Below are 11,853 nucleotides of genomic sequence, written 5' to 3' on the forward strand. Positions count from 1 at the left end.
GTGTCAGAATTGAGCTAATTGCTTGGTGGTGTGGGAAAAAACCACACACACACACACACACACACACACACACACACACACACACACACACGTGTCAAGGATGTCACTGGGCATCCAGACAACATGAGAGGTCTACACGACCGCTTCACTCACAGGTTCAGCATGGTGTCCCCGAGTTCCAGGCTCTTCCTTTATGGTGATAAGATGGCTGGGCAGCTCCAAACACACACTTTCAAATTCAAGGCCAATGGGGAAAAAGTTAAGATTTTTTTTTCCCTCATGAAACTTTTGAGATTCATTTTGATTGGACAGGCTAGGTCAAGTGCCCATCCCTGAACTAGTTCCAGTGGCCAAAAGCATGGCCTGCTTTGATGGACCAAGACTGCATCCTGTGCTCCACATCTGAAGTAGAGATGCTCATGGCCTGAGGAGGGAGGGGGAACCACAAATAATTATTGGGAAATGCGGATCAGATTCTTATAAACAAACAAACCAAAAAAAAAAGGTTTCATATCTTCCATCCTATATATAGAACGGGCCATTTTGCCCGAGTTTTCTAAAACTTCTTCTTTCTAAAACTGCATGTCTTTTGTCTGTCTGTTTACTTAAACCTGTATGAAGTCATGGGTTCCTATTTTAGTCGATAGGTTATGATCTGTTAGTATCATTATTTATTCCTGATGTTCCGATTGTTCTGGATTTGGCCAACGAGGGCTCCTTCAGGCTGTATTTTGTAGCCTTTTGATGTGTTGCCATCTTCCTCTGAGCATTTCCTCGTTTTCTCTGGTAAAAGATATTCCAGGCATGTCTCAGACTTTTCCTGGCCCAGCCTTGGAACCAGTAATCACTGGGTCTGGGATTTGACTTTACCTTACTTTCAAGCTAATAAGAGCCTGTTACTGTTTCATGGATGCTGGCGCGATCCACGAGCCTCCTGAGTCAGAGACAAAGGACTGAATTACTCACGACACAGGAAGTGACACGAGCACCAGGATGACTGAATCAGTTTTTCTTTCCCCAAGTCCAACCGAAGCAACGTGAAGTGGCCCAGATGGATGCGCGGCAGTGCGTCTGTATTACATACTAGCAGAGGACACTGAGCTTGGGGAATCTACTGCTTTTATAGCGAATACTAAGCAAGCCTTCGCTTCCTCCTGGAGGGAGACGTTACTCATCCCTTTGTGAATTGCTCACTGCAAACACGACTCTGAGGCCGGGCTGGAAGTCAGCGGACGGATTCTTCCATTCTTTGCACACCAAGTAAGAATATGCAGGGATGCTCAGGCCAATAACAAGTTATCTCTTGCAAATGGCCATTTCTCTATAGGTCCCTGGTTCTTTTTAATGGAAAGTGGTGTTTAGAGACCAAGATCTGCTTGCTAGGTGTGCTCATTGCTTTGAGCTATTTTTGCTCCTAGATGCTCTCAGAAGACAGAGTTGGGAATGTATGTGCAGACACACAGACACACCTACATTTATGCTTGGTTATCTATCTCTCCTATCAGTCTATCATCTGTCTTCTGTAAATTCACAGTGTTATCTCCAATTCAATGCCATGGATTGATTCTTTTCTGCCTTGCTGTATTTATAACACTCTCCTCTGGTAATGAGAAACCTAAAATGTGCTTACTTCTTTGCTTAGTGCTCCTGCAATCTCATCATTGCCACTGCTACCCACCCTCCAATCACGTGGGTGATCACTTGGGCTCTAACCTGGTGTGCTGGGGTGTGTCCCCCTCCCCTGCCAGGGAGGCTCGTTTCACATTTGTCAGGTTCTTCCACCCCATGCTGGGTTCGCTGCAGCTGACACTGCTTGTGAGGACAGTCTCCTCCATTCACCCAGGCTCTGAACCCCATGCCAGGCTCTGAACCCCAGGCTGCCGCCACTGCCACCTCCCCGTCTCACCTCCCTGATGAGATACCCTGTGCCAGGCCACTGTCCTGCATGGACACTTATACTTCAAGATGCTGGGCTGGGCCACCCCTGCCACTGCCACCCCCCTGTGTAGACACACCCCTCACCTCGCTCAGACCCAGGAGCTCCCCTTCTGAAGATGCCTACCTTGTTCTGCTGCACCTGCTGGCTTCTAGACAGGATTAATCAGGGAGGAAAGCAAAGGGGAAAGGACCCAATGACCCTTTTTAATGGCTGCAAAACACTGCAGTCTGTGGCTGTGATCTAGTTTACTTTACCACCTCCCAGGAGTATTAGGTGGAGGCTGTTCGTACATTTTTCCTTTTCTAGATACCTTTCCAGGAAAGGAGCTATGAACATAAATCTTTGTGCATCTCCCTCTGCACCTCCCTGGTGATTTTATTAGGACAGATTTCCTAGAAGGGGAATGATTCCTGGGTCAGAGGGGAGGACCATGTGTGCGGCTCCTGGTCTTTGTAGCACAGCTTCGGTGTTCGTCTCACAATCCACACACCCTTGAATAAATAAACAAGCATGACTGTATCCCAGAGACTGCCTGGGATTTTCTACAGATGATAGCTGTTTCGCTGGCTTGATGACATCACCTCCTTTTTTTACACTAAGTTTGATGTGGGAAATTCTGTATAAATACTCTGCATCAACAAGCCATTGTGTCACCGGGCCGCTTAAAGATGGGCAGCTCGCTGCAGTACGGCGGGCTTCGCCTGTGCAGGACAGGGGCCCGTGATTTATAAGGTCCAAACATGAAGTCTTCAGGAAAGTTGGTGAAGTACTTTATAGGTCACCTGTATTTTTCCTACCATAGATGTTTTGACTCACGGGTTTCCTTTATGTCACTCTGTCCATAGTCTAGGTATTCTTCAAGTGGAATAAAGAGGTTACTGTAGCAGAGGCTGAGGAGCACACAGGAGGGAGTTTGTGGTTCTAAATGAGAGAAGAAAGAAAGAACCAGCGAGGGAATTAATTAGGACAAACAGTGGCGGCCAGGCAACCAAGTGTTCATTGCACGAGGGCCACTGGGCCGACTTTTGTGCTGTGAGCTGTCAGGGAGTTCATTTTTTCATTCATTCAATAAATATTGATCAGTCACTGACTCCATCCAGACCCTGTCCTAGGCGCTGCGGACCCAAGAGGAAGGAGACATTGTCCCTGCTCTAAAGGGACTCACATTCTAGAAAAGGAGAAGCCAAATTAACAGCTTCTCATCCAGCTTGGGGAAGGTTCTGTGAAGGTTTTGAACAGAGCACCTTGAAGTAGGAAATGTATTTATTAGATGGCTGAGGTGGGCAAAGTTTTCCCAGGCAGAGGAACCAGCATGAACCTGAGCATGTGATCTTGTCAGCTTATCAGAAAGGATTTAATGTGTACATTCTACGTGTCCAGCACTGCTCCAGCAACTGAGCTGGGAGTGAATTTCATACTCCAGATTTTAGCTGGGAAGGTTATGAGAGGACTGTCTGCATAAGATTATTAAAAGACTTCTGTATCCAGGGTAAATTCTTGATGTCTTACCTAAGCACACAAGACCGAATCAGTTAGCGTTTGCTGTGTAACAAATAACCACAAACTCTCAGTGGCATACCACAGGAAGCACTTCTTCTTGCTGATGCATCTGTGGGTTGTGGGATGTGGCTGATATTGGCTGGGCCTGGCTGGGCTTGACTCCAGGCTGTGTGTTGAGCCCCAGATCTGCCCCGTATATCTCAGCCTCCTTGGATCAGTGATGGCCTAGGGCATGGTCTTCTCAAGGTGAAAGGCTGGAGTACAGGGCATGGTCCTAATCTCGGAAGCACACGTCTAGTCTTTGTTTTCCTCATGTCTGCTAACATCCACAGGTCAAAGCAAGTCACATGGCTCAGCCCACAGTGAAGGAGGGGAAGGCACACTTTGAGGGCCATGGGCAAAAGCGGGGTTTGTAGTATGTCCTCTGGCCTCTGTAGACCTCACGTGTCTCATTTCTTCCTACTTCTCTCTGGCACCTCTGCTGCAGCCACCCAAGGTCATGCCTTGATTTTTCACCCTCCGTATCTGTACACATGCTATTCTGTGAGCCTAGAATGCTTTTCATTGCTTTGTCCACCTGGTCAACCCCGTTGCATCACTGATGAAGAAGTGAGGCCTGGCTCCCAGGGTCAAGGGTGTTCTTGTTTGCCTTCCTTTTCCTCTCTGTACCGGTGGGTGGAAAGGGGACTTCGGGGCCCCTCTTGGTACCTGGTCCTCTCTCGTGGTTGCTCTCTTTCTCTCCCTCCCCTCGTCTTCCCCTCTCTTTCTTGTACGTATTCTCAGCATGCACTGGTATAATAATTTTAGTATTAAGCACTGGAGCAGAGATAGGCAGCGATAGGTTGAGCTTCATCTAGGACCCTTTCAGAAGGGTCACCTGAGCTGCTGTTTCTGAAATGATTCCTTTGTTTCTCTTCTGTTCTTGGTCCTGGAGTTCCCTCTGGGGGATGGTGGTGATGGTGGTGGTGGGAAAAGGTTGGATTCCTGGGCCCCTTGTGGTGACACCATCAAACAGTTCCCAATTCACCGCACCTCAACCTCAAGCCTGGGGCAGGTCGCCCAGAGTAGCTGTCAACACTTTTGGGTGAATGAATGAATGAGTGAGTGAGTGAGTGCGTGAATGGTGTGTGCATAGCCATGATGCAGCTTTCTGCTCACTGTCGGGGGCTTGGTTGAGCCTAGCAGCTGGGCTTCTGAAGGCAGGAGGGCTGGAGCAGCAGTGAGAGGACAGGGGCCTGCACATCATAGCTTTTAAAGTTGCTTGCAGCAGCAGCCGTGGGAAGCAGTACTGAGGGGCAGGTGTGTCTGTAAGTGGACCCAGCTTTGGAGTAGGGACTTAGCTTTAAGCATCCTATTTGGAGAGGCTCTAGAAAGTTATGGAGCTCCGGGGAACCAACGCGGGGCCACTCATAGTCCACTTAGTGCAAGTGTTGTCTTTAGGGGCCTCCAATTCCCTTTATAAAGAGACTTAAAAAAAAAAAAAGGAGTCTGGATACGGTTAACATTCACGTTGAACAGGTCAAGCAGTCCCAGACGTTACTGATAATAAACAGAGATTCTGCAAAGGTGACAGTCAACCCAGTGCCCTAAAAGGCAGCGTGTTTTTTTTGGGGGGGGGGTCCAAGTTGTGGATCGTTCCCACAATTTAATGGAGAAGAAAACGAGGCTGAGAGGGGTAAAGCGATCTCGCCAAGGTGACAGGCTAGTTCGGGGTGGCTGAGTGGCAGTGCTGGCTGTCCGTGTGCAGGTGGTGCCACTGTGGCGTACAAGGTCTAGGGGTTCGCTCAGAGCCACGAGAGAAGCCCACCTCAGGGACGTGGTCAAGGACCAAGGTCGCTTACATTCAGGAAACTGAGCTCTTGAAGGCAGAGGCTGGAGGGCTTTGGCATTGACCTAGGATGTGGGGCAGGGTCAAAGACCGGGGTTGAGGCTGCAAATAATGAGTGGAATCAGAGACCCGTTTTTAAGAAGGTGCCAGGGTTAGATGTGTGAGCTTAAAATAGAAGTGGGGGATCCAGAGCCTGACCTGTTCAGTGTCCTCCATCCCCAGGCATCCCCTTTCTGTTGCAGTTGTAATGCCCCCATGGACAAAAGTGAGCCTTGGTAAGAAGTTTGGAAACCAGTGATTTCAGAGACTTGGGAAGCCTTGGGGTTTTTTTCAGTAAGACGTTAGTTGACCAAGGAGCCATGTCTGCACTGCCGAGAGAGATGATCTGGTCAGACTTGCTCATTCTTCATTAGGAAAATGAAGAGCAGTGGACTCAGTGGAAGAATCAGAGCTGAAGGCTGTCCGGGATCGGGGAAGCATTTGATGGGTGTCATGCACGTTTGCTGCTGTTGGCTTCCCAGTGTCCACTCCCCAGTTTACCTTGTTTTCACCAATTTTCAGTTGGGTGCTGTCCCCACACAGCTCTTGTGCTTCAAGGTGAGGCAGGCCCAAGTCCTAGCTCCAAGACGCGGACCCTGGCTGGCCTCAGCGTGCGATCACAGCTCAACACCCTGGCCTCTGTGATGGACAAGTGTCCCAGGGAACCGGTTGCTGGGGACTTCCGAGGAGGAAGTTTTGTTTTGTTTTGTTTGGGTTTTTTTCTCCCTTTTTTGTTCTTTCACAGAAGCTCTCTTGAAGGAGCTCTCTTTCCTCCCTGGACTAGGCTACCCTCCCTGCTGCTGGCAGCCATTTTGCGACCAAGAGGCGAGGCCGACTTGAGGGGAGGCAGCCTTGGGCAGAAGGCAGAATGGAGCGGAATGGAAAGATGGAAAGAATGGAAAGCGATGGAAAGAAACGAGCTTCTTGGATACTCCACTGGGCTGCTAACTAAGCTTTGCTGAACCCCATCCTGCCTCTGCACTTCTCAGTTGCAGGGGCCAATAAGTTCTCTTAACTCATTAGTTTTGGATTACTTAGGAATGCGCTGTTCCTAAGTAACTCAGAGAGCTTCTGCCGCCGCTGTGTTCTTCTCCTTGGAAGCATTTCCAGGCCATCTTGCAGATGCAGTCTCTGAGTTATACCCCTGCGCTGTGCTCAGGGGACAGCACGTGGAAGAAGTCATGGGCCCCTGCATGGCTGCCAAGGACCAGCCTCTCCACCCCTCCTTTGTCATGCTCCCCTGCCATGGTCCATATATCAGAGTAACAGCAACCACAGATGATGGCAAAATCTCAGGAACTGGATGGGAGAATGCACCGTCTAATATTTTTCTTTTTAATGAGATGTTGTCTTGGTTTCTTTTCTTGAGACCTCTCTGCCCGTCTTGGATGAGGTCAGCCATAAGACAGAAGCCCCAGGGGCTGTAAGAATTGAATATTCAGCTGAAACTTGGCCATGATGCTCTCTCTGGCCTTTTCCAACTCTGACAAGCTCTGATTCTGTGAAAGCTGATCCAATTATGGTAAAGGACTCCAGAACCATCTGCCGTGTGGCAGGCACCTCACAGCCGCTCTCTCCTTGGATCCGCGGGGCAAGTCAAATTAATCTTCCCACTTTGCAGATGTGGAAACTGAGGCTCCGAGGGGCTATAGCTCAAGACCACACAGGGGCAGAGCTAGGATTTTATTTTGACTCCATCTGACACCAAAGCCTCTGTACTTTCCGTGACACTGCGTGGTGTGCCCTTGCTTCGGGGCATTTGATTCTGTAATGATGGTTACCCTGCTTTGGAAAAGGTCAGATGGAAGGACACAACTGTAGCCCAATGGGAATTTTTTTTTGGAGCAATTATTCCTTTTTTTTTTCTTCTTTTCATGAATTCACTCAGTTCAGCCAAGGGTGCTTCAAGAGACCAGTTTTCAGCCTCTGTCCCCACTGAAACCTGGAAGAACGTGGACCAGCGCCAGCAAGCTTACTGGATAATTTTGGAAGCAGCAGAGATCCGCTGGGGTTGGCCTGTGTCTGTGTACAAGCGGATGGATGGATGTTTGTTGTTTCAGTGGCCACCAAGCAGAGCTCAGGGAGAGGGTGCGGAGCTCTCAGGGGCCAAGAATTCTGAGAGGATAGGGTGTGTGCACACCACAAACCAGCTCCCAAAATATCCACAATTCAGGGGGAAAAAAATCCCAACCTGACTTCATAAGCTCTCCTGATTAATAGATAAACCCCCCTGAGGAAAACCCTCTTTTCTTGGAGACAGTCTGGATTTTTATTGAGCGTTCACTGTGTTCAGAGAGAGTGGGTTAAAGATTTGGAGAAGGAGAGGTGGCCTTGCCCTGACCTTGAACTTTGTTTAGAGCGCTCTGTATTTCAGAAGGGTCACCTGAGATGCTGTTTCTGAAATGATTCCTTTGTTTCTCTTCTGCTCTTGCTCCGAGGGTTCCCTCTTGGAGGACGGTGGTGGTGGTGGTGGTGGTAAAAGGCAAGATCCAGGCATTCTTGGGTGTCTTGTAGTGACACCATCAAACAGTTCCCAGTTCACCCCACCATAACCTCAGGCCCGGGGCAGGTCGCCCAGAGTAGCTGTCAACAAGTTTTTGGTGGCCGAATGAATAAATAAATGAGTGAGTGAATGGCGAGACGCATTTCCTCGGTGCAGGTTTCTGCTCACCGCTGGGGGCACAGGTGAGCTTAGCGGCGGTCCTTTATTTTGGAGGGGACGTCTCCTTATAGTGTATATCCACTCTCAAATGCATCAGACCACAAGACTCTGCAAAGTTGATGATGTAGACAGTCTGAATTTTTGCCAGGTTTCTCTCCCAACCTCTGGAGCTTACGTGTCTTATCAAGGCGTCCAACATACTTGCCACTTCTTGTTCATCCAGTTTGATTAACACGATGTCATTGATACAGTGATGTCTGCCATGTCTATCATTGATAAATGGGATGCTCTGTAGAATGTCCAGATGGTCCAGATCCCTTTGGACTGTGCTCTGAAAAAGGATGGGAGAGTTAATATGGCCCTAGAGGAAGACTGTAAATTTATACCGTTGACTGTTCCATGGGAACGCAAACTGCTTTTGGTCCTCTTTCTTGACAAGGAGACAAAATACATTTACCAGAGCCGGGGCTGCATACCATGTATCAGGGCTGTGTCAGTCTTCTCTGGCAAAGATGCCGCATCTGGACCAGCGGCTGTGATTTTAGCTACTTCTTGGTTGCATTTGTGGTGGTCCACTGCCATCCTCCAGAGTCTGTCTGCTTTCTGTAGGGGGTCTGATGGGTGAATTAAATGGCGATAGTTGGGGGACCACCACCCCTGCACCTTTAGGTCATTAAGGGTGTCTCCTTAAAGATTCTGCTTGAGATGTGATATTGTTTGTGATTTAATATCTTGGCTGAGGGATGGGGGTGCACTTTTAGAGGCTTCCACTTGGCTTCCTGCACTAGGATGGCCCCACACGTCAAAGAGCCATTGTGGGGAGTTCTAACTGCGATGAGTGTCCATTCCACTCAACATTTGAGGACCAGAGACATGACCACTGGGCGGGTCCGCTGTGAGCCCGACCTGGGCTGGGCCTCCAATGATCACTTGGCTCCCTTCTGCGCCTCCTCTCAGGGGGCACTGTGATGCGGCTGCAGCTCAGATCTGGTGTCTCATAGTCTTGAGAGTGTCTGGATAGCTTACCAAGTAAATGGCTGTAGCTCCCTTTAGGGAGCGGTTGGGGGATTCATTGCTGTATACACGCACTGCTGTGTCTCAGGGTCCTTCCTCATGGGGACCTGGACTCTCTTTTCGTTGATAGCTTTCAGGTCTGAAGACTGGAAAGAGATCATGACTCTTTATTGATATAGCTTCCCTCCATTTCCTGACCAGTCATCCTTGATTTCTTTTAATTGGGTAGTCTGAGAAATATCCTTTTTGTTTCACCCCTGGGGCACTGTATTCTCTTCTCCATTTCTGTAGATCTCTGTGGACCACCTGCCTTGGCTGCCACTCCATCCTGCCACTCATTACTGTGTTGCTCCGACCTGGCTTCTCTGTTGGTTCGGCACCACAACCTGGCCTTGATGATTTTGCGATCCACTGGCTCTCTTGGAGCTCTGCCACAGCATCAGCCCTGGCCCAGGGAGAACAGCCACCCTGAGCTGAAAGGAGACCTCTGTCCCTGTCACCAGCAATTACTTACTGCGTCAGTAGATGGAGCATCCTCTAGGCCCACCTGCAGAAGAGAAAATACCCTCCCTTATTTTCCAGTCCTTTGATCCCTTCTTCCACCATCTTTGATGGCAGCTGCGGCATTTCTGCTTTACTTAGTGTTGACCTTCCTAAAAGCCATCAAGCAGCATGTTTAGTCCGTTCTCCTAGGATCCTTGCCGAGGTGTTGTGAATCCTATATCCCAGGGGCATGTGCCCATATTGATAAACTCTCCCTTTTTCAAGTATATTCTGTTCTCTTTTATCCAGCATCTGATCCCTTCTGGTCCATGTTGGCTCCTTCAAGGTACAGTCCCTTTCTACCCTTAGCAGACATCTGTGTAGAGAGAAGGGAGCAAGACTAGACAGAGGAAAAGCTAAACTGTGATGCACATGCAGCCGGGGATTTGGCTGATCCCTCTGGAAACCCTGCAGCTGAAATGGCCCTTCAGAGATATCCTGAATTGAGACAAGGATGTTGGGTCATTGTAGCCCTGCACCAGCCAACCATTTGATGTGGTTTCCGTGTAGAGGGGGTGTACCTGTGGATGAGGCAGTTTCCTTTAGCTGAAGGTGGTAAAGAAAAACATTATCCTGACACCTTTTTTTAAAAAGGCAAGGAAGACTTTATTCAAGACTATTGCAATAGGAGACAGAGATCAGGCTCAACTCTGACTACAAGGGCAAATGGGGGTTTATATCCAAGGAGCAAGGTGAGGGAGTTAGTGGAGGAAAGTTACCAAGTGGAGAAGTCAAGGGTAAAGGGATTCTTGCTAAACTGGCCTAAAAGGATTCTTGCTAAATATAGGCCAAAGACTTATACATCAAAAGTGGGGGATGATGGACTTGATCAGATATCAAAAGTGATCAGATATCGAGTGTGGAGGGGATTCTTGCTAATTGACTTAGCAGGATTCTTGCTAAGACTAGATTCAGAAAGGATGGACATGGATGCCCAAAGCTTAGGCCTAGTCTACAAGGGGGCTCAGGAGGTGCTAACTGAAGTTTGGCTTAGGAAAGAGTCTTTGTCTAGAGTAACTCCTAGGGTGGACCTCAGTTGTGAGCCATCAGCAAATGTGGGAATGAGTTCCTTGGTCTTGCAGATGGCCTCAGATCTGCCAGCATCTGATCTTAAGGTTCTCCTTGCCTATTGACTGTCTGTCAAGAGACATACAGGGAGGCTGACCAGTTTTGAGGCCAAGTATCTTTTCTGGTCATCACTTTTCCCTAGTAAATGCTACCTGGGTTGATTCAGGCAAAGGACTGTTAGGCTGAAGGGAGAAGAAATGGGGTTATTGAAATGATTGGAGCCAGACTGCAAACTTGTTTACTTAAGCCAACTTCCTTTTACACTACTTGGGCTTTGCAAGTTATTGAATAAATTGAGTTGATTGGTGTCTGAGCCTCTCCCCTGACAGGGCAGCCAAGATAATTGACCATCTGGAACAGATCATGCCAGCAGAGGGTGTCTCTTATCCACTACTCTGATGCAAAGAGCCAGAGGGGACAAATATGTTTGGGAGAGAGTTGAGGGTCAGACAGAAGTACAAGTGGCTCCAAAAGGGTCATTAAAGCAAATGTAACCTAATTTTTCCCAGGACTCTCCAGCTTCATGGTGCAAATGCATTCAACTCTCACAGAATTTTATTACATTTCATACAGTGTAGGACGTTGGGCTCCCCAGTGTCTCCCTGGTTATTTCTGGAAATCCCTGGGGGTGTCCTGTGTAAATGCACAAACAGTTCTTTTATTTATTTTTTGTTGAAGTATAGCTGATTTACAAAGTTGTGTTAATTTCTGGTGTACAGCATAGTGATTCAGTTGTACATGTATATATATATATTCTTCATTATAGGTTATTATAAGATATTGAATATACTTCTCTGTACTGTACAGTAGGACCTTGTTATTTATCTATTTTATATATAATAGTTAGTATCTGCAAATCCCAAGCTCCTAATTTATTCCCCTCAATACACTTTTCCTCTTTGGTAACCATAAGTTTGTTTTCTACGTCTGTGAGTCTGTTTCTGTTTTGTAAATAAGTTCATTTCTATCATTTTTTAAGACTCCACATGTAAGTGATATCAAGTGATTATATGTCTTTTTCTGTCTGATTACTTCACTTAGTATGATAAATTCTGGGTCCATCCATGTTGCTGCAAATGGCATTATTTCATTCTTTTTTTATGGCTGAGTAGTATTCCATTGTGTGTATGTATGTGTGTGTGTGTGTATTATACACCACATCTTCTTTATCCAATCATCTGGTGATGGACATTTAGGTTGCTTCCATGTCTTAGCTATACACAGCCCCTGAATAATGTTTACTGTCCAAAAACTTACTTG

This window comes from Camelus bactrianus, chromosome 22 (genome assembly GCF_048773025.1).
Source record: "Camelus bactrianus isolate YW-2024 breed Bactrian camel chromosome 22, ASM4877302v1, whole genome shotgun sequence".
Taxonomy (NCBI): Eukaryota; Metazoa; Chordata; class Mammalia; order Artiodactyla; family Camelidae; genus Camelus; species Camelus bactrianus.